Source organism: Magnolia sinica, chromosome 1 (genome assembly GCF_029962835.1).
Source record: "Magnolia sinica isolate HGM2019 chromosome 1, MsV1, whole genome shotgun sequence".
NCBI lineage: Eukaryota > Viridiplantae > Streptophyta > Magnoliopsida > Magnoliales > Magnoliaceae > Magnolia > Magnolia sinica.
Window position 1 is genome coordinate 42648275 of NC_080573.1, and position 25167 is coordinate 42673441.

Sequence of the window (25167 nt, forward strand, 5' to 3'; positions counted from 1 at the left end):
TATTTATACTTAAAAGAGTTTGACGAGATTATAGCTACTTTATATTTTCCTAATGTGTTTGAGGACACGGTCAGGTTGAAACTCTTTCTTTTCTTCTTCAAAGAAAAAGCTAAGACGTGGTTGTACTCACTATGTCCGCGATCTATTGGCACATGGAATGACATGATGGAGTTCATATAAAAATTATTTTTATATTATAAGACGAATACTATTAGGAAGTTGATCATGAACTTTGCCCAAAAGGAATACGAAACATTCTTCTAATGTTGGGAGCGGTTAAAGGATCTCGTTAGTTCATGCCCACAACATAGTTTTGAAACGTGGTACATAACAAGTTTCTTTCATGACAGACTAACATCTTCCATGTGCCAATTCGTTGAGACGATGTGCAATGGGGAATTCATGAATAAAAATGTCGATGAAGTGTGGGATTACTTTGACAAACTTGCTAAAACCGCACAATCATGGGACATCTCCCCAAAATCAAGCACCACCTCTAGGCCCACTCAATCAAAGGAGAGGGGTAGAATATACCTTCTGAAAGAGGATGATGATATCAATGCTAAAGTGGCTAATCTCATAAAGAAATTTGAGGCCATGAAACTAAAGAAGGATAAGGCTAAGGAAACTGTTTGTGGTATTTGTGCTTGTAACATCCACACAACTGAAAATTGTCCAACAATACATACTTTTCAAGAGGAAATGAATGAGAAATACAATGTTGTGAACAATTACCAAAGACCTTTTAATGACCTACCTCCAATACATACAAACCTAGTTAGAGAAATCATCCAAACTTCAGTTGGAGGAATGGACAAACGGCTACTCCTTAAGGATTCCCTAATCAAATTCCAATTTAAGGGAAACCTCAAGAGGATCCGTTTCAAAAACATATTCAAGACCAAGAGCTACTCAACCAGGATATTAGATTAACATTGGGAACGCTTGCATCATTTATTCAAAGGATAAAGTCACACTTAATAATTGGGGGAAATGGGATGCTTCTTGCTCAACCACTCCCTAATCCCAAACTGCAATATGAGATAAGTGATCCAAGCTGTTTAATTCAGATGGAGCAAGCTAAATCTATCACCACTCTGAGGAGTGAGAAGACCATTGAAAAAACCATTCCGGTTAAGGCTGAACTGACTAAGGACCTGGAAGAGGATAATAATGATAAACCTAGCACTATTCCACAAGAATTAGAACTAGAGCTTCAAGGTAAGTTGATTGCCCCATTTTTCCAATGATTGATAGCACCAAAATCTCTCTCTAACTCTCAAGACATTCTAAAGGTGCTTAAGCAAGTAAAGGTCGATATTCCTCTACTAGATACCGTTAAGCAAATACCTTCATATGCTAAATTTTTAAAAGACTTATGTATGACCAAAAGATGATAAAATATCCAAACGAAAATCTGTTTAACTGAAAAAGTGAGTGCCATCCTAAAGTAAGATGTGACACAAAGCCTAACCATTGCTTCCATAATTGGGAACTACTGGATTGAGCACGCACTTCTTGACTTAGGAGCAAGCGTGAATTTGATCCCATACTCGGTCTATGAGCAACTGGGTCTAGGTGAATTAAAACCCACCCGGACCATGTTACAACTTGCAGATCGCTCAGTCCGTGTATCGAGAGGGATAATCGAGGATGTGTTGGTCCAGGTTAACAAATTCTACTATCCGGTAGATTTTATCATATTGGATACTCAACCCATCATGGTCATAAGCACTCAATTTCTTGTCATTCTTGGTCGCCCATTCCTTGCCACTTCAAACGTAATCATTAATTGTAGGAATAGAGTTATGTGTATGTCTTTTGGGAATATGACATTGGAGTTGAATATCTTTTTCAACATAGGCAAATAGTTAAGAGGATGAAGATGATTCCCACGATATTAATCTGATTGATTCTTTTATGGAAGATAGAGCACTTCTGACCTTATCCTCTGACCCTCTAAAGATGTGTCTGGCTTACTCCCATGATTTAGATGATGAAATGATTAGGGAGATGGGGACCATGCTGGATACTGTGCCGGTACTTGAAGTTAACTGGGGGAGGCCACAATTTGAAGAATTGCCCCAAACTGATATATTGCTCCTACCATCTAACCTCAAGGCACCAAAGCTTGACCTAAAACCTTGGCCTTTTGACTTGAAATATGTCTATTTATGTCAAGATGAGACATACCCGGTGGTGATTTCTTCCCACCTTGAGCAAGACCAAGAGAGCATGCTCATTTCTACTCTCATTAAGCATAAGGGAGTCATTGGATGGTTGATTGTGGACCTCAAGAGAATTGACCATTCGATTTGTACTCACTGCATTTATCTAAAGGATAATGCAAAGACCTTCCAACAACCATAATGTAGATTAAATCCAAACGTGAAGGAAGTGGTTAAGGCCGAGGTTCTTAAGCTATTGGATGTGGGTATCATATACCCTATATCCGATAGCCAATGGGTCAGTCCAACTCAGGTGGTTCCTAAGAAGTCCAGAATTACCATTGTAGCCAATGCTAATAATGAACTCATACCAACTAGAGTCATTATTGGTTGGAGAATGTGCATTGACTAGAGGAAGTTGAATACCATCACGAGGAAGGACCACTTCCCTTTACCCTTCATCGATCAAATTTTGGAAAGGCTAGCTAGTCATTCCTATTATTATTTCCTTGATGGCTATTCAGGCTACAATCAGATCGAGATAGCCTTTGAAGACCAAGAAAAGACCACGCTCTCATGTCCTTTTGGCACCTTCGCTTACCAAAAGATGTCATTCTAATTGTGTAATGCCCCCGCCACCTTTCAACGATGTATGACGAGTTTTTTTTCTGACATGGTGGGACAATATCTAGAGGTCTTCATGGATGACTTTGCTATCTTTGGTCCATCCTTCAACGGTTGTTTAGAAAATCTTAAATGTGTGCTTAAGCAATGTGAAGAAAAGAATTTGGTACTCAATTGGGAGAAGTGTCACTTCATGGTTCATAAGGGAATTGTTCTTGGACATATCATCTCATCAAGGGAATTAAGGTAATTAAAGTGAAAATTGATCTTATCTCTACCTTACCTCCACCCAAAAGCATACGAGACGTGCGATCCTTCTTGGGACACGCTAGGTTAAAAAGGAACTCTTAGCTGTAGTATTCACTTTGGACAAATTTAGATCTTACTTGATTGGATCCAAGATCATTATCTACACCGATCATGCAGTGCTTAAGTATCTTCTTTCTAAGAATGAAACTAGGCCTCGCCAGATAAGATGGATCCTCCTACTCCAGGAATTTGATTTAGAAATAAAAGATAAGAAGAGAGTAGAAAATGTAGCGGCTGACCATCTTTCCCGGCTTGACCCCCCTAATTCTCTTGAGACGACACCCATAAACTTCATGTTCCCTGACGAACAATTTTTTAAAGTCTCTCACTCAGCTTAGTTCGTTGATATTGTTAATTATCTTGCCATAGGTTTCATGCAAATACATTGGACTGCGCAAGATAAGAAGAAAATTTTCACCGTAGTATGCAAATTCTTCTGGGATAATCCTTATTTATTTAAATATTGCCCAGATCAGATTTTAAGGAGACGTGTGCTAGACAATGAACACCAAAGTGTCATCTCCTTCTGTCACACTCAGGCCTGTGGTGGTCACTTTTCTACTAAAAAGACCATAACCAAAATTCTGTAGTTCAGATTTTATTGGCTCACTATGTTTAAGAACATCGTGAGTTTTGCAAAGCTTGTGAGCGTTGTCAGAATTTGGGAGCATTGTTCCGTCAAAATATGATGCCTTTGAACCTCATTCTCATAATTGAAGCATTTGATTACTGGGGCATCGATTTTATGAGACCATTCCCCCAATCTCATGGAAACTTATATATTCTGCTAGCAGTAGATTATGTCACTAAATGGAACCATCAAACAATCATTAAATTCTTAAAAGAGAACATCCTTTCCCGGTTCGGAACGCCTCGGGCCATCATTAGTGATGGAGGCTCACATTTCTGTAATAGGCCATTTACAAATCGAATGAAAAATTATAGCATCTCTCATAAGGTGAGCACCCCATACCACCTACAAACAAGTGGACAAGAGAAAATTTTCAATAGAGAAATTAAGCACATTTTAGAAAAGACGGTTAACCCTGACCGTAATGATTGGTTAATCTGATTGACTAATGCTTTATGGGATTACCATATTACATTTAAAAGCCCTATTGAGATGTCTCCATTTAGACTTGTCTATGGGAAAGCTTATCACTTACCTATGGAGTTGGAACATAAGGCTTACTGGGTAATTAAAAATCTGAACTTCGATTTGGACAATGCTAGCTCACTGCGCAAGCTACAATTGAATGAAATTGAGGAGATCTAGAAGAATGCATAGGAGAACTCGAGAATTTACGAGGACAAGATGAAGGTGTTCCATGATAAGAGCATCCTTCAAAAATCGTTCTTGACCGGCCAGAAAGTCCTTTTGTACAATTCTCGGTTATATCTTTTTTCAGGGAAGCTCCGATCTCGTTGGTCCGGTCCATTCATTGTTACAAATGTCTATCCTCGTGGGGCCATTGAGATAACAAATTCTAACAATGGTAATGCGTTCAATGTGAATGGACATCGTTTAAAGCAATTTGTGGAGACATTCGATTTAGAGGACATGACCATACCTTTGACTGAACCTGTGTACTAGGATTACCTCCTAGTCTGACGGGGGTATAGTTAGGTTTATTGCTTTCGTTTTATGTTTAGAATAGTTTGCATTTTGCTGTTTAGGATAGTTTGCTTATACTCTATTGAGTTTCATTTTGTTCTAATCCATTTTATGCTAAGATCCGTAGAAAAGTTTCAAAATTCTTTCTTCTAAGTACTATCTTTCCAACACCATCTCCTTTATTTTTGTTGCCCCTTTTGCATTACATGCTTATTTCTTGTACATTGAGGATAATGTAGAATTTTTGTGAGGGGTGTGGGGGATTAGGTAACTTAATTAGTTTTCTCAGTTTTGAGCAAAAATTTTGAAAATTTTTCAAGGTTTTGAGTTGAAATTTGTTTGGAAAACAAGAAATTGTGTATTTAAGAATGCTTTGATTATAATGAGAAGAGAGATTGGGCTTTAAATTATTGGAGCTTAATCATCTAAGTAAAATATCACTCATAGTTCTTACATTCGAATTGATCAAGAGAAAGTTTGAATATCATGTTAATCTAAACCACAGGATATGTTCAATTTGCTTTCTTAAAGTGTGCTTGAGCTTCTAATAGTTAGTATGTGAATCATTGTTAGATATTGAGAATTTAGTCTAGAGAATCTTATCTAGCTTAAAAGATGAAAAACTAGTTAAAAAATAAGAGATCGACAAAAAGGTCATAAAGATTGAAGAATGACAACATTTCCGAGGAGAATGAAAAATGTCTTTGAAAATGATGTAATGTCTGAAAAAGAGGAATAAATAATGGTGACCATCGATATAAAATCAAAAAATGGAAAAAGAATGAAAAGGGGATAGGTTTAGAATTAGTACTTCAGTTTTCAACTAATCTTGATATGATGAACATGGCTAACATTATGAAACAAAAGTAGTTTTGTGAGTAGTAAATTGATTTTCACCAGGAACATCGAAAAACTTGATATTTGAACTTCCATTCTAATTTAATTGATAAAGAACCTACTTGATTAATTGCATAGTTGATTTGGCTCTAAGTTTTAAAGATCCCACTATCTCACTTAATTCTACTCATTCATACTTGATTGCAAAAAAGATTATTTTCTAAAGGATTTTGAACTTGAGATTGAAGATTATTTATCACATATTTTGCTCGGGACTAGCAAAATGCTAGTTGGGAGTTGTGTTAAGGGTCAAATATTGTATATTATCCCCCATTTATCTCTTGGTTTTACAAACATAATATAGCTTAATGGTATATTTACATGTGTTTGTGTTGCAAGGTGAATTTAAGAGCTTGGATTGTAAAGAATGCTAAAAGCATGGATTTAGTGCTCAAAAATTGCCAAAGCAAAGAAGGGATCTTTGGAAACCAAGTTTGAAGATTTCAAGATTTCAACCAAGAAAACCAAGTGGATAAGGAAGGAAGTCGAAAGAATAAGCGCAGAAATCATAAAGATAGTGTCATCGAGAACCATTCGATGACATCAAATTTATGAGAGAAAATCAAGTTGGTTGCTGGACATATTGGGTACTTTACTCGATTAATCGAAGACATGTTCGATGACTCGAAGGAAGGTGCTCAATGACATCGAAGACTGCTCGATGGCATCAAATTTATTGAAGAAATTGAAGCAACTCACTGGACTATTTTGGACACATTCTCAATTACTTGAAGATCTATTTGATGGATTGAAGCTAAGCTCGATGACATCGAAGGACGGTTCGATAACATAGAGACTTATGCGGTGCGAAAGAGCGAAAAGACGTGACTTCCAAATTCAAATCCCTTCAATGCCATCAAAGGGTGTTCAATGACATTGAAGGTGGTACACAGTGCGTAAATTTGATCCGATTTTGCGGATCTGCAGAACTTGGCTTATAAATACGGGTTTCCTAGGAAATTTTTAGGATATCCAGGGTTTGGAGGAGCAGAGCAAAAGGGCGGAGCCGCTTCCTAAGAGTTCTTCTTCCATTCTCCTTAGTTTTTAATGCTTTCTTCTAGACTTTTTAATCCAATCATGTCTATAGTTCACTAGATCCCTTAGCTAGGGCTAAGGGGTGAAGCTTGTAGAATGATTGAGATGTTTTTCTTGTTTAATTCTTTTTATTGTTGAACTCCTTTAATTCTAGTTTAATATTTAAGGAATACTTTTAGTTTTTAATGGTTTGTTGTGACTGAAATTACAATGGATATGCAATAGCTTGAAGTATCTTCTTTTTTTGTATGGTGTTTGTGAAAATAGAAAATCTTGTTGTTCTCCATCGTCCCTTGGGCATGGCTAAGTGATGGAATCCTTTTTATTCTTCATAATTCTCATATGTTAGTTGTTGGATCGATATATCCTACTATCTAACATTGTCTGCTGGGCATGGATAGGTGATGGAATCAATTCCAATCCTCAAAGCTTTCATCCGTTGAGAATTAGGTCAATGGAGGTTTAGATCTGATCTTATTGAATATCTTCCAATTGGATAGGATAGGACTCCAATTCCAATTGAGTGCCTTAAATCAAATAAGAAAACATCCTAATAGCTACAAGTGGATCCCTGAAAACCCTAGTTCCCACCTTTAAATTCTTAAGTATCTAAATTTATCATCTCACAATTACTCTCTACTTTCCTGATTTAGGTTAGATCTTCTCCTATTTTGATTCTAATTATTTTCAGAATAGACACACAAGATTAGTCCCCGTGGATTCGACCTTGGTCTCACCGAGATTATTATTACATTGCGACCCTACACTTGGGGTTGTGAACATCACATGAGAGTTGTAATTGTTCCCACCATGTAGAAGCACCGAATTTTAATTTAAAGGCTAACAATTCTACTTTTTTATAATCTGGCACGTCCATGTAATTAAAATATCTCTTTACTTTGTCTAGCCTTTCGAAGAAATCTTCTATGCATAATAAACCATTAAAATTAGGAAGTTCAACCTTACCTCGATAGTCTCTTTCAGCATGATCTAAATGATCGTCTCCATGGATTGGTCGTTAAGCAAAGCCTTCATTAAAGTCCTCGTCGCTAGAACTTGGATCATCTGGTGTAACCCAACGATTTATCACTGGTAGTACTTTACGAAAATCGGGGTTGTACCGTACAATGACCACGGGCAGTAAAGCAACCACAAGCAGTGGATCATCACTTAGGCCTCAGGGCGGAATTACTGCAACAGCAAGACAGTCAAGGGTTGCCTGCAACCCTTGCATGGTCAATTGACTCTCTCGGTGGAAAGCTTCCATTCTTTCCGTAAGATGACGAATCCCTGGATCACTGTCCACAAGATTTTAGTTCATATTGTCGTTCTTTGCTATCGGCCCCAAGAGAATCCTCGATCTGATACCAATTAATGTAGAGATGAATGTGATGAGGTCGTTCACTGTCTTCCTAAAGGATAACTACTCTGAATCCATGGAGTTTCTCTGGACTCCTCACAGAGACTACTCGAATCCACGAGGAAAGAAAGCGAGAAAATAGAAATAAATTCTAATAAATTCGTAATTTGATTGATGAATGAAATAAACGAGTTCACAATGCTTTAAATAGGGATACCAAGCAATGAGAGAAATTTCAAAATCATACTATAACTAAAACTCCTAGAATTTACAACTCACTATTTATAGACGGTCGTGATGTCTACTAGTGTGCAAGGTTTTCGGCCAAAAATAGTAGGTGTCCTATTTGGCCTCCCCAAGTTGTTCTCCTAATTATTCTAAGCTCTTTTCACGTTGGCACAACTCCTAAAGCCCAACGGATGAAGAGTTATAATCAAACTTAAACTTACTATTTATAGTAAAAATGGAATTAAAATAGGGGAACTACCATCGTTCTGGTGGTATTTCGTAAATGCCAGGTTGGGTGGCTAAAGTAGCTCGTTCTATCCAAAATTATATATTTCACGTCCGATAACTCATTCTAGATTGCGAGATACACCTAATTTAAAGTCTGATGGTCCGGATCACTTCCGTCGTCGACCGGGCCTTTTCTGACCCATCTTGGCCATGAAGTTGTCCGCGACCCGCTCTACATCACAGTGAGACCCAATTAAAATGAAATAATGAAATTGATGGGGTATTTGAATTTGAGAGAAGCATGATGAAGGTCGAGCCACCAAAATTAAGGGGTTGCAACAAGACGTCATGTTAGAGACATGCTCATATAAATCATGTTCTTGATAATGGGGCTAGTGTTCTTTGTAAAGAAAATCTAAGCCATCCACCTGAGCCATATGATTTTAGGGCTTGGGGAAAAGATGATCTAGATCCAATGCTTAAGTAAGCCACACAGCGGGTAATAGTGCATATTGACAAAGGCTATTCATACCATCATGGGGCCACAAATTTTAGATATGGCCAAAAAAAAAAAACACTAAAACTAGTGATTAGACTCATTCTTACCATTAATCTAGATCCTCAATTTTCTTTTCAACAATCATCTGGTTAAGATGGTTGTATCAAGACAATTCTAGACAAAGACACATGCAATAAAAAGTGGAGCCCATATGGTGCAAGGAATAGATTGATGATTAGAACTTTTTTTCCTATATGAAACATGGTTTCTCTATTTTCATAACAATTGATTGAATGTTTATGATGGTTAGATCAAATTATTTTTTGCTATTTGGCTAAGTTGAAAGGGCAATAGTTGTATAACTAGGGGTGCACATCGAATCGGTAGAACTGTACCAGAACTTATTAAACGGTCCGGTTTGGTCTAGTTCTAGAGTGCACTGGTTCCGGTTCCGGTTCTAAAAATCAAAGAACCGTTGGATACGATTCAGTTCCAGTTTAGGGGTATGTAGAACCAAACTGAACTGTGAACCAAACCGTCGATCCGAACCTTGGAACCGAACCAAGAACCGAATTATATTAAAAAAAAAAAAAAAAAAAAACTAAGTCTACCCAACCCAACCCTGTTGCGCCTGCATGCGGCTGCCCAGGCCCCCTACTCTCTCTCTCTCTCTCTCGCCGTCCCTCTCTCTCTCTCTCTCTATCGTTGCTCCATTGTTTCTGTGATGCAGTCCCTGGATGGACAGTGGATATAAATGCATCTCTAAAAAATGGTCCCTGGTAAGGTTTCAACATGTGGCCGTTCATCACCACTATTTTCTACGGTGGGGCCCACTAGAGTTGTTGAATCTACTTTATTTGTGGGTTTCCACTCACAGCCAGGTATATGTGAGCAAATCAACAAGTGAGAGTGCCAAAATGTGGGCCCCAACAATTCATACCAATTGGGTTGGATTTTAAAAGGCCTAGAACTGTGGAACTGATCCGGAACCGAACCGGTTTTCATGGTCCGGTTTTGGTTTGGTTCTAAGGTACTAACGGTCTGGTTCCGCTTCCAAAATTCTTAGAACCGTGTGGAACGGTTCGGTTCTGGTTTCACCCCAGAACTAGACCAAACCAACCCGTGTGCACTCCTATGTATAACTAATCATCCAATTTGATCTTGTTTTTTTAACCATGAACGGGTCACTGGATGGATGATTCTGACTCGTACATACCTCTATACATCCATGGTGATGAGTCGCTCTACCATATACTGCATAGAAATCCAGACAATGCAAATTGTAGGCTCCTATGGGGGTGGTTCAGAACTCAAAAGAGTAAATTAGTTAGTTAATGATCACAACTATTTTATTTATCCTCTTTGATTAGGAGACCTAATTATTCATTTGATAGCTTTCTTCCTACTAAATGGTTAAGATGGTTTGATAACATGATAACACCCTGTCCTCTTATCTTCTTTGGCGTATTATCCGCACGTTGCGGAGAGTCGGTCAAATGCGAAGTCTGAAAAAGGAAGCGAAAGATCCTGCCCGTTACATAAGGGGCACATTTTGTTTTGCCATAGCTTTGCTAACAGAATACCTAGTTTTGCAAAAACAATTGGTAAAAAGAAGCTGTCACACCACTTCAAGACAAGACAAATGCTCAAAGGTGGGGAAAATGGTAAGTAAACAAAGCGGAGATTCCGTTTGTCTATCCGGACACACCTAACTATTTTATTTTATTTTTAATTAGTGTCTATCTACTTTTCCAAGGCATCTCCCAAATTAACTTCATTTTCACATTGACATCTATCTCCGTTTACAAGAATGGGAGAGATTTCATCCGCTATTGGGTCCACCACAAAAACTATCTTTATTTGTAGAAAAACTAGAAAAGGGGAGGGGTGCAATCATGCCTTCATGGAAATCTACACCTGAAACGTTGGGGCTTATCATGGATGGGCCATGTTTCATAAACTATACCAATTGGATATCCTAACCATCCCTTTTATGAGAACTCTGTCCAAGGCTAATAGAATCTGGACCATTCACCATAGTGGCATGATTTTATTTTATTTTATTTTATTTATTTATTTTAAAAAAACCATGAACCATTCATGATAGGGCCCACTGAATGGGAGGCCCTGATTCTTATGTACCCTAGCCGCATGTATGCTGATGAGGGGCTGTACCATATTCCACTTCAACTGTCTTGAGAGTGCGCTAGCTATGGTTCTGCCTCATGTTCTTAAGTTGGGACAGTCATTTATATGGATGAATATCACGTGATGTATTCACAACACCCAATTCGTCAATCAGATCTATTTCCTCTATTATCCGTAGGGTTCACAAATCAGCCTAAAAGAAAATTCAAATGGGCAGCAACACAAACGACAAATTTAGAGGAGATGTCTATCCCTGATTTGTGTGGGGCCTACCATTTTGTGTATAAGGCATTTAGACCATCCAGACCCTTCATCTGCCCTAGATGAAATGTCAGGACAAAAATCAGGTTGCTCTGCAGCTCAGGTGGGCCTGGTGAGAACCCAAGGTTAGAGTGGCCGTGGTAACATGAGGTGATATATCCGATGGACGGTTTGGAGGTGATATATACACCACATAGGCCCCACTTCTACCCAGAACCGTTAGAGGCACCTCCTCATCCATTGCACACATTGCATACATTAAATGGCAATCCAGACCATACAAATTGTAGTCTCAACCATAGATGGGATAGAGCCTGAAGCACATGGTGAACTTAGCTCATCCTAACCATTTAGGTTGACGATGAATTTGGATCCCGACCATCGATGAAGTCATGGTTTACTTTACTGGATGGATAGGATTGTTTGATCAAAATATGATTTCATGCTACGGACCCACTCAGTGGCCCACTCTAAAGATGGTAGCCAGACATGCATGCGTGTATGCTCAGTCAATGGTCATCACAGCGCTCTAAAAAGGTGCAAGCTGTGGCAAATCTATAGGTCTCAAATCCTCAACAACAAGAATTGCGTAACAAATCAAGAGGGTCTAATGCTGCGAACAAGTGAATGACATGTCTTCGTCCAAGTAGGCCTTCGTTTGCAAAATCTCTTGCAATTTAAACACGAAGTCCATTGCTGCAAAGCAGGGTATCCTTTCAAAAGAACCGTGTTAGCCTCACTCTATGGCAGGAGCGAGCCTGTTACCAATAGAGCAGCATGTGGGGATAACGTACATAAGATCCTCTTCGTCAGTCAGGTGTGTGGCCTCGTGTTCATCCTAAAATTCAAAAATTAGCTCATTCCAAAACTCACATCGATGGGGAAGAATTAGCACTAATTGGGTGTGAGACTCACCATGGTTTATGGATGCCATCCAACCCATTCATCTGATGCAAATCACCATGATAAAGGGATGCATCAAAAGCTATGCTGTTGTGAAGATTAAAAGAGCCACATCATAGGAATTCAGAGGTCTTAGTAATGATTTTACTTCAGCTACTGTAGTGAGGCCTACTTAGTTTGAATCGGTCTAATGTTCCGGTCAAGGTTAAACATTAGGTAGCACTTCCGTTTGGACCGTAAAATCAATAAGCATCATCTTGTATGCCCACCCGTAGTCACGCCAGCTATTGTCTCCGGAAGTGGACTTGTTGCTTAACAAATCCTTCAAGATAAAATGCAAATGAAAATCCCACAATTACGCGACCTGATAGTCCCTTTGGATCTCAAGTCCCCTGTCCTCCTTTGTGTCGTGTCTTCTACGCTCCCTTACCTCTTCCAATAAAAATGGCCCAACTCCTGCTCAATGCTTTCCTACCTGTTAGGAAACTGCAAAAGTAAATAGAGTTGAATTAAGGAAAGTACTCACAATTGCACAACCAACTTTAAACACAAATAATCTGAATTTTACATGGAAAAATCCTTTTGGAAAAAAACCACGGCATAATGAAAGCAGAAATTATAAGAGATAGAGAGTTACCGATTCGAACAAGCCTCGAATCTACCTCACAAGCCCAATCTATGCCCTTGAAACCCTTATGAATGAATTAGAAAGCCTTAAAACTCCTCCTTTACTCTTAAATCCCAATTACATCTGGTATATATATAGTATCACAACCAGAATAGCAAATAAATCCTGCACTTATGAGACTTTGCACGTGCGCTCAATGGGACTTCGATGGCATCGAACTTACTTCAATGACATCAAGTAGCAACACCAAAATGTTCCAGCAACCAACATGTATTTTTTGAATTTTTTCGATGCCATCAAGCATCTGTTGATGGTATCAACATCTGCTCTATGGCATCGAGTGGTTTATCGATGGCATCAACAGACCTTGTTGCTTACAGATTTAAGACATAAAAAACAATCTCCATCGTGTCTTCAATCTTCATGCTTCACAACTTCTTATTATCATCTCTAATTTCACCTTACATCATAGCTCTACAATCGCTTCTCGTGTACACTCCGTCTTCCATTTACGCCTTCACCAAGTTCAGAGAAGTTGAACATAACTTGAACTTCTCTACGGGAACCACCTTCATAAGTATGTCAACCGGATTCACGCTCGTGTGAAAAATCCAACTGATCGCTCCACCCACTAGTACAAATGAGTAACCAGAAATCAACTTTCTTTCATCCACACTACCTGCGTAATTAGAATCCACATAACTTACTAGCTTGTCCCCTAATTTCTCAAATGAGAAGAGGTAGTCCTGCGTGCTCCGAATGTATCAAAGTAACCATTTCACTGCCTCCAAGTATTTATTGTCGGGATTAGACATGTATTTACTAACAAAACTAACCACATGTGAAATATTCGGTCTTGTACAAATTATGGCATACATCAAGCTGCAAACTGCTCTCGAATAAGGCACACAAGATATGTCTTGCTTTTCTTCATATATTTTAGGACATTATTCTGAAGATAGCTAAGTGAGCCGCATAGGGAACGATGACCAACTTAGCCTTGTCCATCCCATACTTCGTCAATACCTTCTCAAGCTATTTCGCCTGAGATAACCTGATGTGATTTACTTTATCAAGGAGGCTTCACCAGCAGTTGAATCAGAAGTTACGCTAGAAGAGCTTCTTTAAAAGTTGAAGCTTTTATACTCCATCGGGCAGCGTTACTTCGAGATCACCTTCAAATCTGAGAAACTCTCTGGATATCTTCGCCAACAAGCTTCAACTACTCTGGAGGTAAATGAAGCCCATGAACTATCTTGGAACAAGCGATTGCGATGGGTCTAAACTTATTAGTTTAACTGCACCATGCTCCATACATTACAAGAATATCGTACTGGACTGTAGGAAGAACTCAAGGAACAAGAACGCTCATTCTTTGCCAAGGATCTGACCATTCTTGAAGACCTCTCCTTCTTAAACGAGCAAATTGCTATTTACCAGATGCAGTTGAATATAAGTCTCGCCGAAAAAAGAGAAGTTGAGAACGGAGTATCCTTTAACAGCATCCAGTCGATTAACTCCTTCATTTCCTTCTGATCATCATTAAAATGGGAGCTGATTGGTGTTGGGGGCCGTTGCACAAAACCTTAGGATCTAGCCTCCCAAAAACACCAGAATTATGGGATAATAAAACAATGAAATAAATCAAAGTACAAACCACATGACATAAGAGATTTTTACTTGGAAAACCCTCAAAGAGGTAAAAACCACAGGACCTCATCCAGATTAACAATCCACTATGAAGTAGAACGTTACAACTGATCACAAGCACACACTGCTTGAATCAAACCTTCTTCACTCACGCAGGAGTGGATAAACAATAAGAGAATAAAGAAAAACTGAGAGATCTCACTGATCACGAGGATGTAGAAGCGCTAAGATGTTGATTGCATAGTAGATCACCTCCACGAGCATAACCCTCCCTTCCACAAGCTTTCTCTCTCTCTCTTTTCTCTCTCACTCTCTAACACCTTTGATAGCCCTAAACCCATTAGCAAACCTTTGTAAAGCTTTAGGAAACCCTCTTACATTACCTCCCTATTTATAGTTTAGGCAACTCCTTTTCATATCTCTTGAGAAACCGCCTCAAATTTATGCTATCTGCATAAAATCTGAACATGAATCTGCATAACCTCGACTGGTCGAGTAGAGTCCTCGACCGGTCGAGCAGCCCACTCAACCAGTCGAGCACCTCCCTCAACTGGTCGAGCACCATAGAGTCCCAAACCAATTTGCTCACTGGACTTTGAGTCAAGCGCCACTCGACTGGTCAAGCACCACCCTCAACCGGTCGAGCAGCCCACTTGACTGGTTAAATAGCACGGTAAAACACATCCGATTTACACCATGTTGCTCAATCTCTCCTCTGAACTGAGGAGGAAAACCCCATCAAATCTCCTCCTTTCCGACTCAGGAGGAATTCGCCTTCTTCAAGCCAGCCCAATTTCTATAAACCTCAAACTTGCCCTTGACCAGGGCCTTGGTCATCATTTCTAACCCATTATCGTCCGTGTAGACCTTCTTAAGCTGTAACACCTTCTATTCTAAAGTATCCCTGATTCAATGATACCGAATCTTTATGTGCTTCGACTTGGAGTGCTGACTTGGATTCTTGCTCAAGTGTATAGCACTTTAATTATTGCAATAGACTACGTGGTGCTTCTATTTCAGGCTAAGTTCCTGTAAGAACCTCTTCATCCAAAGCATCTCTTTACATGCCTCTATGACTGCAATGTACTCAGCCTCTATTGTCGACAATGTTACGACCTTCTGTAGCTTGCTCTGCCAAGAGACTGTTCCCCCTGCAAACGTGAACATGAACCCTGATGTAGACTTCCTAGAGTTTATGTCACCTGCCATATCTGCATCTATGTATCCCTTTAACACAGGTTTTTCGTCACCATAACATAGGCTCAACCTGGATGAGCCTCTTGGATACCGCAGTATCCATTTCACCGCTGCCCAATGTTCTTTGCAAGGATTGACAAGATACCGGCTAACAACACCAATCGCATATGCTATGTCTGGGCATGCACACACTATAACATATATCAAACTTCCTACTGCTGACGTGTAGGGCATCTTTTGCATCTCATCCACCTCTGCCTTCGTCTTGGGACACTGCTTGTCACTCAATCTAAAGTGACCATCCAGTGGAGCACTGACCGGCTTCGCTGCATTCATATTGAACCGCTCTAGGACTTTCTCAATATACCACTCTTGTGACATCCAAAGCTTCCTGCTGCTTTTATCATGAGTTATCTCCATTCTTAAGATCTGCTTAGCTAGGCCCAAGTCTTTCATCGCGAACGACTTGCCCAACTCCTATTTCAACATATCAATCTTCTTGATGTCTTTTCCCATGATGAGCATGTTATCAATGTATAATAGAAGAACTAAGAAATCATCATTTGAGAACTTGTGCGTGAACACAAAATGGTCCGACTCTGTTCTGTCATACCTATGCTTTAACATTTACGAGTTGAACATCTTATACCATTCCTTGGAGCTTGTTTTAGTCCATACAAGTTCTTCCTCAGTCTACACACTATATGCTCTTTGCCTTTAACTTCGAACCCTTCTAGTTGATGCATGTAGATTTCCTTTTCCAGGTCACCATGGAGAAATTTAATTTTAACATCTAACTGCTCTATCTCCAAATCCATGCTAGCCGCCAACCCAAGCAACACCCCGTATAGATGTCATCTTCACCACTGGTGAGAATATCTCCTCGAAATCTATACCTTTCCTCTGACCGAACCCTTTCACCACAAGTCTGGCCTTGAACCTCGTTTGTGAATTCTTCTACTCAATCTTCTTTCTGAACACCCACTTATTACTCAGAACTTTTTTGCCCTTAGGCAGTTTCACCATATAATAGGTGTGGTTCTTCTGCAAAGATTCCATCTCCTCTTGCATAGCTTTCAACCACTCCCTCTTATACTTGTCGGCTAGGGTCTCAGAATAATCTTTTGGCTCTCCCTATCAGTGAGCATAATATACTCATGCGGCGAGTACCTCTTGGACGGCTTTGCCCTAGATGACCTCTTTACCTGTGGCTCAACAGGTGGATCAGGTGGGTGCTACTCCCCTGATTCATCTTTTGTAGGAACTCTCTTGTCCTCTACACCTTGTTGTACTCTCCTGTCATCAGGCACCATAGGAGGCATAACCGGATCCATATCCTCTAGCTCACCTAAACTAGGCTGGTTCTTCTCTGGCTTACAAATGTCTTCTATACATTGATCTTCAAAGAATACCACATCTCTGCTCCTGACGAGCTTCTTCTCGGTCGGATCCCACAATTTGTAACTAAACTTTTCATCACCGTACCCTAAGAATACATGCGACCTGATCTTCATATCGAGCTTGAACCTCTCATCCTTTGGTACATGAACGGATGCCCCGTAGCCAATCACCCTGAGATGACTGTACGATGGATCTTATCCAGTCCACGCCTTCTCAGGTACTTCTCCATTCAGGGCTGATGGAGACTGAAAAGGCCGAGCTATATGTCCTAGAGGAGGGGGGTGAATAGGACTGCCAAATAAAAATTAATAAGCGGAATATAGACAACAGATAGCCAAAAAGAATGCAAATAATAAAGGAAATAACAACCTCAAAAATCAAGTATTGAGACGTTGATACAAACTTAGTTCTAAGGATAACCTAACATAAAAAGCCAATGGTTTATGGTAGGACAACCTTACTAGAACGTGGGTGAGTATCAAAAACTCAAATTCAAGAGGATATGAAAGAAATAGAAACTAATCTATTACAACATTCACCACACAAAGTTGAAATATAAAGATTACGACATTCACATCCACAAATACATCCCATAATCTTAAACCATAAAAGATAAAGAAATAAATCACACATCCACCAAATACAGAATTATAATGGTTCGATTGTGTGTACATCAACTGTTAATAAACAGACACACAACTACTCCACTCCTAATATCCACTCCCTCAGGATATTAACGTTCACTAATCAAAATAGGTTTTTCAAGGTTCACCTAAAACCTTCACAATTGTGTCTTTAGATGGGCTTACACAATTCAAAAAAACCCTCGCTCTGAGATTTTCTGGATCACCTCAGACAAAACCAAAATAGAGATTTTTTGGAACAATCTCACAAACCAGGAATGAATTAAATTACAGAAAAAGCAAAAACTTATCTGTATGACGATTCTGAAGCAGCCCGGTAGAACCAACTTGATGACAACGTAGATGTTCAATGTTCAGTCTCACAAGTGTATAGGGTTCTAAGTCTAGATGATTTTTAATTAAATCAGCAAGGGCTTTATATTGATTTTGATATCAAGGAAGGGTAAATCAAATATCCCTTTTCAAAATGAGAATGAAAGACCTAGATTGACCTAGATCATGATTACATCGTTTCATACTTTCAGTCGATCATTTTGGTCATTTTATAAATGTAAAATTCTGTTCTTTCAACTATCCCTAGCACTGGCTCGACTAGTCCAGGATTTATTATGAATTTTTAGAATTTTTCTGTTGGTCTACGACCAGTCTTGGAAACTTCTCGACCAGTCATGTGAATAGTGCTCGACCAGTCGTGCAGTACTCGACTCATTTTCCAGTGAATAATTTGGACTCACATGACCAGTCGTGTGGTGTCCACGACCAGTCGAGTAGGCCACTCGACCAATCATGAGACCCACAAGGCCAGTCTTACAGCTGAAAAATCTTATCGTGCCAGAATTTTTGAAAATCTATTTGGATAAGGCCAGTCGTAGCTAACCAAAGGCTAGTCGTGCGAACTACTTTTTCACCTATAAATAGTGCTCGAATTTCAGAGTTTGCTATTCAATTCTTATCATTCTTAAGCAATCACTCTGAGATAATTTTGAGTACATTCTAAGCTATTTTATGCATATTTAAGATTCTTTAAAGTAGCATATATAACCATAAAGATAATGCTACTATCTATATCCATAAGCAATCAATCCAAAACTTGAATATTTCTCCCCCCTTATGTTACAATATAACAAAGGAAGAAAATAAGAAATGGAAAAGGATAATAAACAAGAGAGTAATAAAGGAATTAACTAGGCAAGATATGAGAGATAAATAAGCAAATTCAAAGTTCACATATTATTTACCAGCAAAAATCAAAGTCAACCAAAGTCAGTCTCACAAACTGAAAGAAAACAAAGTTGAATAAGAGTTATTATAGACCATTGGATAAAAATACCTAATCAGATCCTAAAGAAGGAGCAGGTATGGTAGGAATAAGTTGATGAAGGCCCTTGTTTAAGCGCCTACGATACTTGCGCATATATTTAAATTATAAATCATGGGCAACATTCATGTTCTCTACCTTCTCCTCAAGTGCATGTAGACGAGCATCAAAATCAGATGGCTCATAGTCAGGTTCATTTGTAGAGTCTGATTTAAGTTCATCAAAAATGTCATCCATATTGATATCATCAGGAGGAAGATCACCACCTTCTTCTACATTTCCTACTTCAGCTCCACCAACACCCACATCCACTTGGCCAGGAGCCAATTCCATTTTTATCTTGTTAATATTTGAATTGTTAAAAATCAAGTGATGAATAGAAGCCTCTCCAATAGGCATAGCAACTAGTATGTGAGTAGCTAACATAGTCATAAGATATGCAAATGGAATATCACTGTATCTTGGATGGAGATAAAACTGAATGATGGAATGACGTATTAAAGAAGACAGACAAACTTGAGTACCAGAGATGACGGAATGCAAAATACGAACCATAAAGGAAGTCAGTTTTGTTTTGTTATCAGAACGCAGATAGAGATTTGAAATAAAGATTCTATGGAGAACCCTGTATCTGGGAAACAAGTACTTTGAGGGGAGCGCATTCCCCTTATGAGTCCATTGCACATCCATATTACATAGTGCTATAGTAAGCATGTGTTTTCTGATTTTGAGGGTTTCTTAACTAGAGTATGAATATGAATACCCTCATCATTAATAGGTATGTCCATTAGAGCCGAAATCAGATGACGGTCTATATCAAATGGACCTTCTCTAGTAGCTATTTTAAACGTTAAATTCTTAGTCGAAAAATTAGAAATGCAAGCAAACATAGCCTGTGCAATAGATTAGTATGCTGGCCCACCCCAATGTAGGATGTTAGCCCAGCCTACAGCTTGGAGGAGTGGAAGGAGAGCAAAAGGAGCAATGTGTTCAAGATCAACAGGTTGTTCAACAATGACATTGTGCAATCTCAATTCCTGCACAAATGGGGGATCATCTTCGAGAGACCGAAGATGGCGCCGAGTGATAGGAGTAGATCTAGAAGAAGATGGATCACGAAAAGTTTTTTTTTCCCTTTAGCATCCATTTGCAATTAAGAGTACAAAGAATCAAGAGATCACAAAGGATGTAGAGTGGGGTTTAGCTAGAATAGATTTTTTTTAAAAAAACCCCAAAACCTCTATGAAACACAAAATAAATTACTCCAAGAGTGAAAATGAGGTAATATTGACTAGAATCCATAAGAAAAATACAAATGATGCACTAACCTTGAAGATCTAGGAAAGTGGGTATGACCGATTTGGCGTCGGCTCGTTGGAGAGAAAAGATGAAATGAAGGAGTTTTTTCAAATTTTAAAAGGTCCAGCGCACTACACGGCTGGTCGAGTTCATCCTCGACTGGTCGTGTACCGACTAAAATATGCATTTTTACATAATTCTAAATTTTAAAATAAATAAATTAACAATTATATATGCTATAATACAGAAATGCATGATTAATCAATTTAAATTGAACATTCCAAGATCAAATTTCAATTTATTAAACCTGCTTTTGTCAAGTGGTTTAGTGAAATGTCAGCAAGTTGATTCTTAGTCAGAATGTCATCCAAAGAGATAGTCTTTTCTTCCACTAATTCACGAATGTAGTGATATCTAATGTCAACGTGCTTGGTTTGTGAATACTGGATTGGATTTTTAGATATATTTATCACACTGGAATTATCACAATATAAAACCATAGAAACCTGTGCAATTCCATAATCGCTTAACATTTTATTCATCCATACAAGCTGAGTACATGTGTTTCCAGCTGCGATGTATTTAGCCTCAGTAGTTAAGAGCGATACAGAGCTTTGCTTCTTACTAAACTAAGAAACTAAACAATTTCCGATATAGAAACAACCACCACTAGTTGATTTCCTATCATCGATATTTCCAACCTAATCAGCATCAGTGTACCCTACCAACTGAACACTAGTATCATATGGATACCAGAGACCCAAATTAGTTGAACTTGCGATATATTGCATAATCTGCTTAACAGTAGTTAGATGAGATTCTTTAGTGTCAGATTGATATCTAGCGCAAATACCAATACTAAAAGCAATATCAGGTCTTCTTGCGGTTAGATAAAGTAAACTACTAATCATACTGCGATATAATTTAGGATCCACATTTTTACCCGTAGAGTCCTTTGAGAGTCTTAAAGTTGTACTCATAAGAGTATCAAAAAATTTCCATTCTCAAATCTGAACTTTTTAATTAAGTTCAGAGCATATTTGGTTTGAGAAATAAAAATGCCATCAGGTTGTTATTTTACTTGCAATCCTATGAAATAATTCAATTCCCCAACCATAGTCATTTCAAACTTCGATTTCAATAAATCTGCAAACTCAACAGTCATGTTAGTATAGGTAGATCCATAAATAATATCATCAAAATAGATCTGCACCATTAAGATATCATTGTTATGTTTCTTAATAGAAAGAGTCTTATCAGCACTTCCCATTTGAAAATTATGACTTAATAAAAACTTAGTCAATTTTTCATACCATGCCCTAGGAGCTTGTTTCAAATCATAGAGAGCCTTTTTTTAAGTGATAAACATGATCAGCATTCTTAGAGTCTTCAAAACCCGTTGGTTGTTCAACATAAACTTCTTCATGCAGATTGCCATTTAAGAAGGCACTCTTTACATCTATTTGATAAATTTTGAATTTTCTAAAGCAAGCAATGGATATGAATAGTCTGATTGATTTAAAACGAGCTATTGGAGTAAAGGTTTCATCATAATCGATGCCTTCAATTTGAGTGCACCCTTGTACAACCAATCTAGCCTTATTTTGAATTATATTACCAAGTTCATCAGACTTATTTTTAAAAATTCACTTAGTTCTGATAATATGTTTATCTTTAGGTCTAGGGACAAGATACCAAACATCATTTCTCACAAATTGGTCAAGCTCTTCTTGCATCGCTACTATTCAATTTTTGTCAGTAAGAGCTTCTTTTTCGTTAGCCGGTTCTATCTGGGATGTAAAACACACGTAATTACATATGTCTTCTAGTTGTCTATAAGTGCGCACACCAATGAGAGAGTTTCCAAGAATTTGAGTGGTTGGATGATCTTTAACAATCATCAGTTCTAAATTTTTTTGACTTGATGAAGTATTTGGTTTGTTAAATAAAAGAACTTCATCATTATCTGAACTTGGGGCAGGTGTATTTAAGTGATCGTCAATGACCACATTGATGGACTCTTGAATCACACCGGTCCTTTTGTTCAGTACTCGATATGCTCAACTGTTTAAAGAATATCCTAAAAAGATACCTTCATCACTTTTAGTGTCGAACTTATCCAGATTTTCATGGTCAAGTAAAATATAGAACTTGCTACCAAAAACTCGAAAGTATATAACAGTAAGCTTCTTATCGAACCACATTTCATAAGCCATTTTATTATTAGATTTACTTGTATAAACCCGGTTGATTATATAGCAGACAGTATTTACGGCTTCAGCCCAAAGATTTTTAGATAGCTTCATACTATTCAACATTACATTAGCAATTTCTTGAAGCACTCTATTTCTTCTTTCAACAATTCCATTTTTTGTGGTGTTTTCGGTGCAGAGAATTCATGTGATATTCCCTAATCACAACAGAATTTCTCAAAACTGCTATTCTCGAATTCTGATCTATGATCACTACGGATCTTACAGACTCGAGAACCTTTTTCCGTTTGGAGTCATTTGAGAACTCTTTTCACTTCATCAAGGGTTTCTAATTTATCCCTTAAGAAGGCTACCCAGGTGAATCTGGTATAGTCATCCATGATTACCAGTACATATTTTTTGCCACCTCAACTCTCAGTCCTGGTTAGTCTTATAAGATCCATATGGAAAAGCTCGAGTGGTTTTGATGTGGCATTGGAGTTCACCTTTTTATGAGTACTCCTAGTTTGCTTACCTATCTGGCATTCGCCACATACTTTGTCTACTTTTTGTAATTTAGGTAGACCTCTTATCAGTTCTCTTTGGCTCAATCTATATAAATTGCAGTAGTGTACATGTCCAAGGCGTTTATGCCATAACTCAGTTTCATCGGTATTGACCATGTAACACGATTGATTTAGATGAGCTAGTATTACTTATGATGTAGCAGTTTTTAGAAGTTCTACGAACAGTTAATATTACTGAACCATTTTTGTTTAAAATTTCACACCCTAGGTAACAAAATTTAACACTACAATTTTTATCGCATATTTGAGAAATGCTTAATAAGTTATGTTTTAAACCTTTTACATATAAAATATTCTCAAATAAGGGGAGGTTGGAAAGTTGAACCGTACCTTGACCAATAATCCTGCAGTTGCTACCATCACCAAATGTGACTGAACCATCAGCCATGTCTTTAAGATTGGTGAATAGACCTTTATCACCAGTCATATGCCTTAAGCATCCACTGTCTAAGTACCACTTTGAATGACTTGTAGCTTTGAAAGCTGTGTGAGCAACTAAGCAAGTAACCTTAGGAACCCATTTCAAAACTGTTTTGTGTTTAAGAGTATAGTTGGTCTTCTTATGTTTGTAGTTGTTGTAAGAATAACCCACTGAGTTAGATTTTAGGAGCTCCTTAAGAAAATCAACTATTTTTTCAGCTAAAGGGTTTCGGTTCTGATTATTATAGTTGATATGGTTACTTTTAGGTTTAAAAGATAGAAATGTTTTGGTATTTTTAGAAAGCTTTTGATTAGAATCTCTCTCTTTTGAGTTTGAGGACTCTCATTTTACAAACTTAGGAGAAGTATTCTTTTGTTTAGGAGGAATATCTTTATTGTAGCCCAAACTGGATCGGTCGCCACATTTTCTTGATCTAGATAAAAGTTTTTTTTTAACTTTAGATTACCTTAGCCATACCTCCATGTGTCCTTTAAACTCAAAAGTGAAGAGACTTCAAGTTTAAGTTTTTCATTTTCAGATTTCATATTTTCAATCTGGGTGGTTTTGAATTCTAAATCGCATTTGCATTTTTCAAAACAATCTGAAATATGAGATTTTTCTTAAATAAGAGAATCCAAACTGTTTTTAAGCTTTGAAAACTTTTCTTTTTGAAGTTTTAATTTAACAGCAATTTTACAACTTTCCTTGTATAGGGCATTGTAAGCGTCTTAAAGATCTTCTTCATTTTCATAATCACTATTCAGATTTTCTTCACTAGTTAAATCATCTTTATCTGAAAAAGTGAACTCGGCTAGAGTCATAAGGGCTTTGACTTCATTGCCCGCTCGGTTTCAGAATCTTCTGATTCAGAAGAGGCTTCAGAACCGGAAGATTCATCCCAAGTAGCCAACATACTCTTCTTTTTGGGTTTGTCCTTTTTAGGACACTTATTTGCCAAATGCCCATATTCTTAGCAGTTGTAACATCGACTATTTTTTAATGATATCCAAGTTTTAGATTTGGATCTTTTCTTATCATTTGTTTTTTGAAAATCAACCCTCTTTTTACTTTTGAAAATTTTGTAAAACTTTTTCGCTAGAAGGGCCATATCATCTTCTGAGTTTTCTAAATCAAAATTGCTATTATTTTCTTAAAAAACATTTTTAGAAGATTTAAGGGCAATAGACTTTCCTTTAGGAGCTTTAAATTTTAACTCATAGGTTTGTAAAGAGCCAACTAGTTCTTCTACCCTCATATTGTCCGTATCACGAAGTTCCTGGATCGCGGTCACCTTTGAGTTGAACCGTTCAGGTAGTGAGCGTAGTATCTTTGTACACAATTTACTTTCTGGGATTTTATTACCAAGACCCCACATAAAGTTCACAATGTCATTTGATCTTGTGTAGAAGTCCATGAACATTTCATTTTCTTCCATATGTATTTCTTCAAATTTGGTTGTGAGGATTTAGACTTTAGATTTCTTGACAATTGATGTTCTCTCGTGTGTCATTTCTAAAATATCCCAAGCTTGCTTTGTAGTATCACAGGATATAAT

General features: G+C 37.9%; 1 non-coding gene across 1 annotated transcript; it reads right to left on the reverse strand.

Annotated features, from left to right (window-relative positions):
* Positions 1–207: 207 nt before the first annotated feature.
* On the reverse strand, positions 208–314 carry LOC131223354 (small nucleolar RNA R71). The gene has a single exon (XR_009160395.1). It is a non-coding gene; the product is annotated as a small nucleolar RNA R71 (small nucleolar RNA).
* Between the last annotated feature and the right edge of the window lie 24853 nt (positions 315–25167).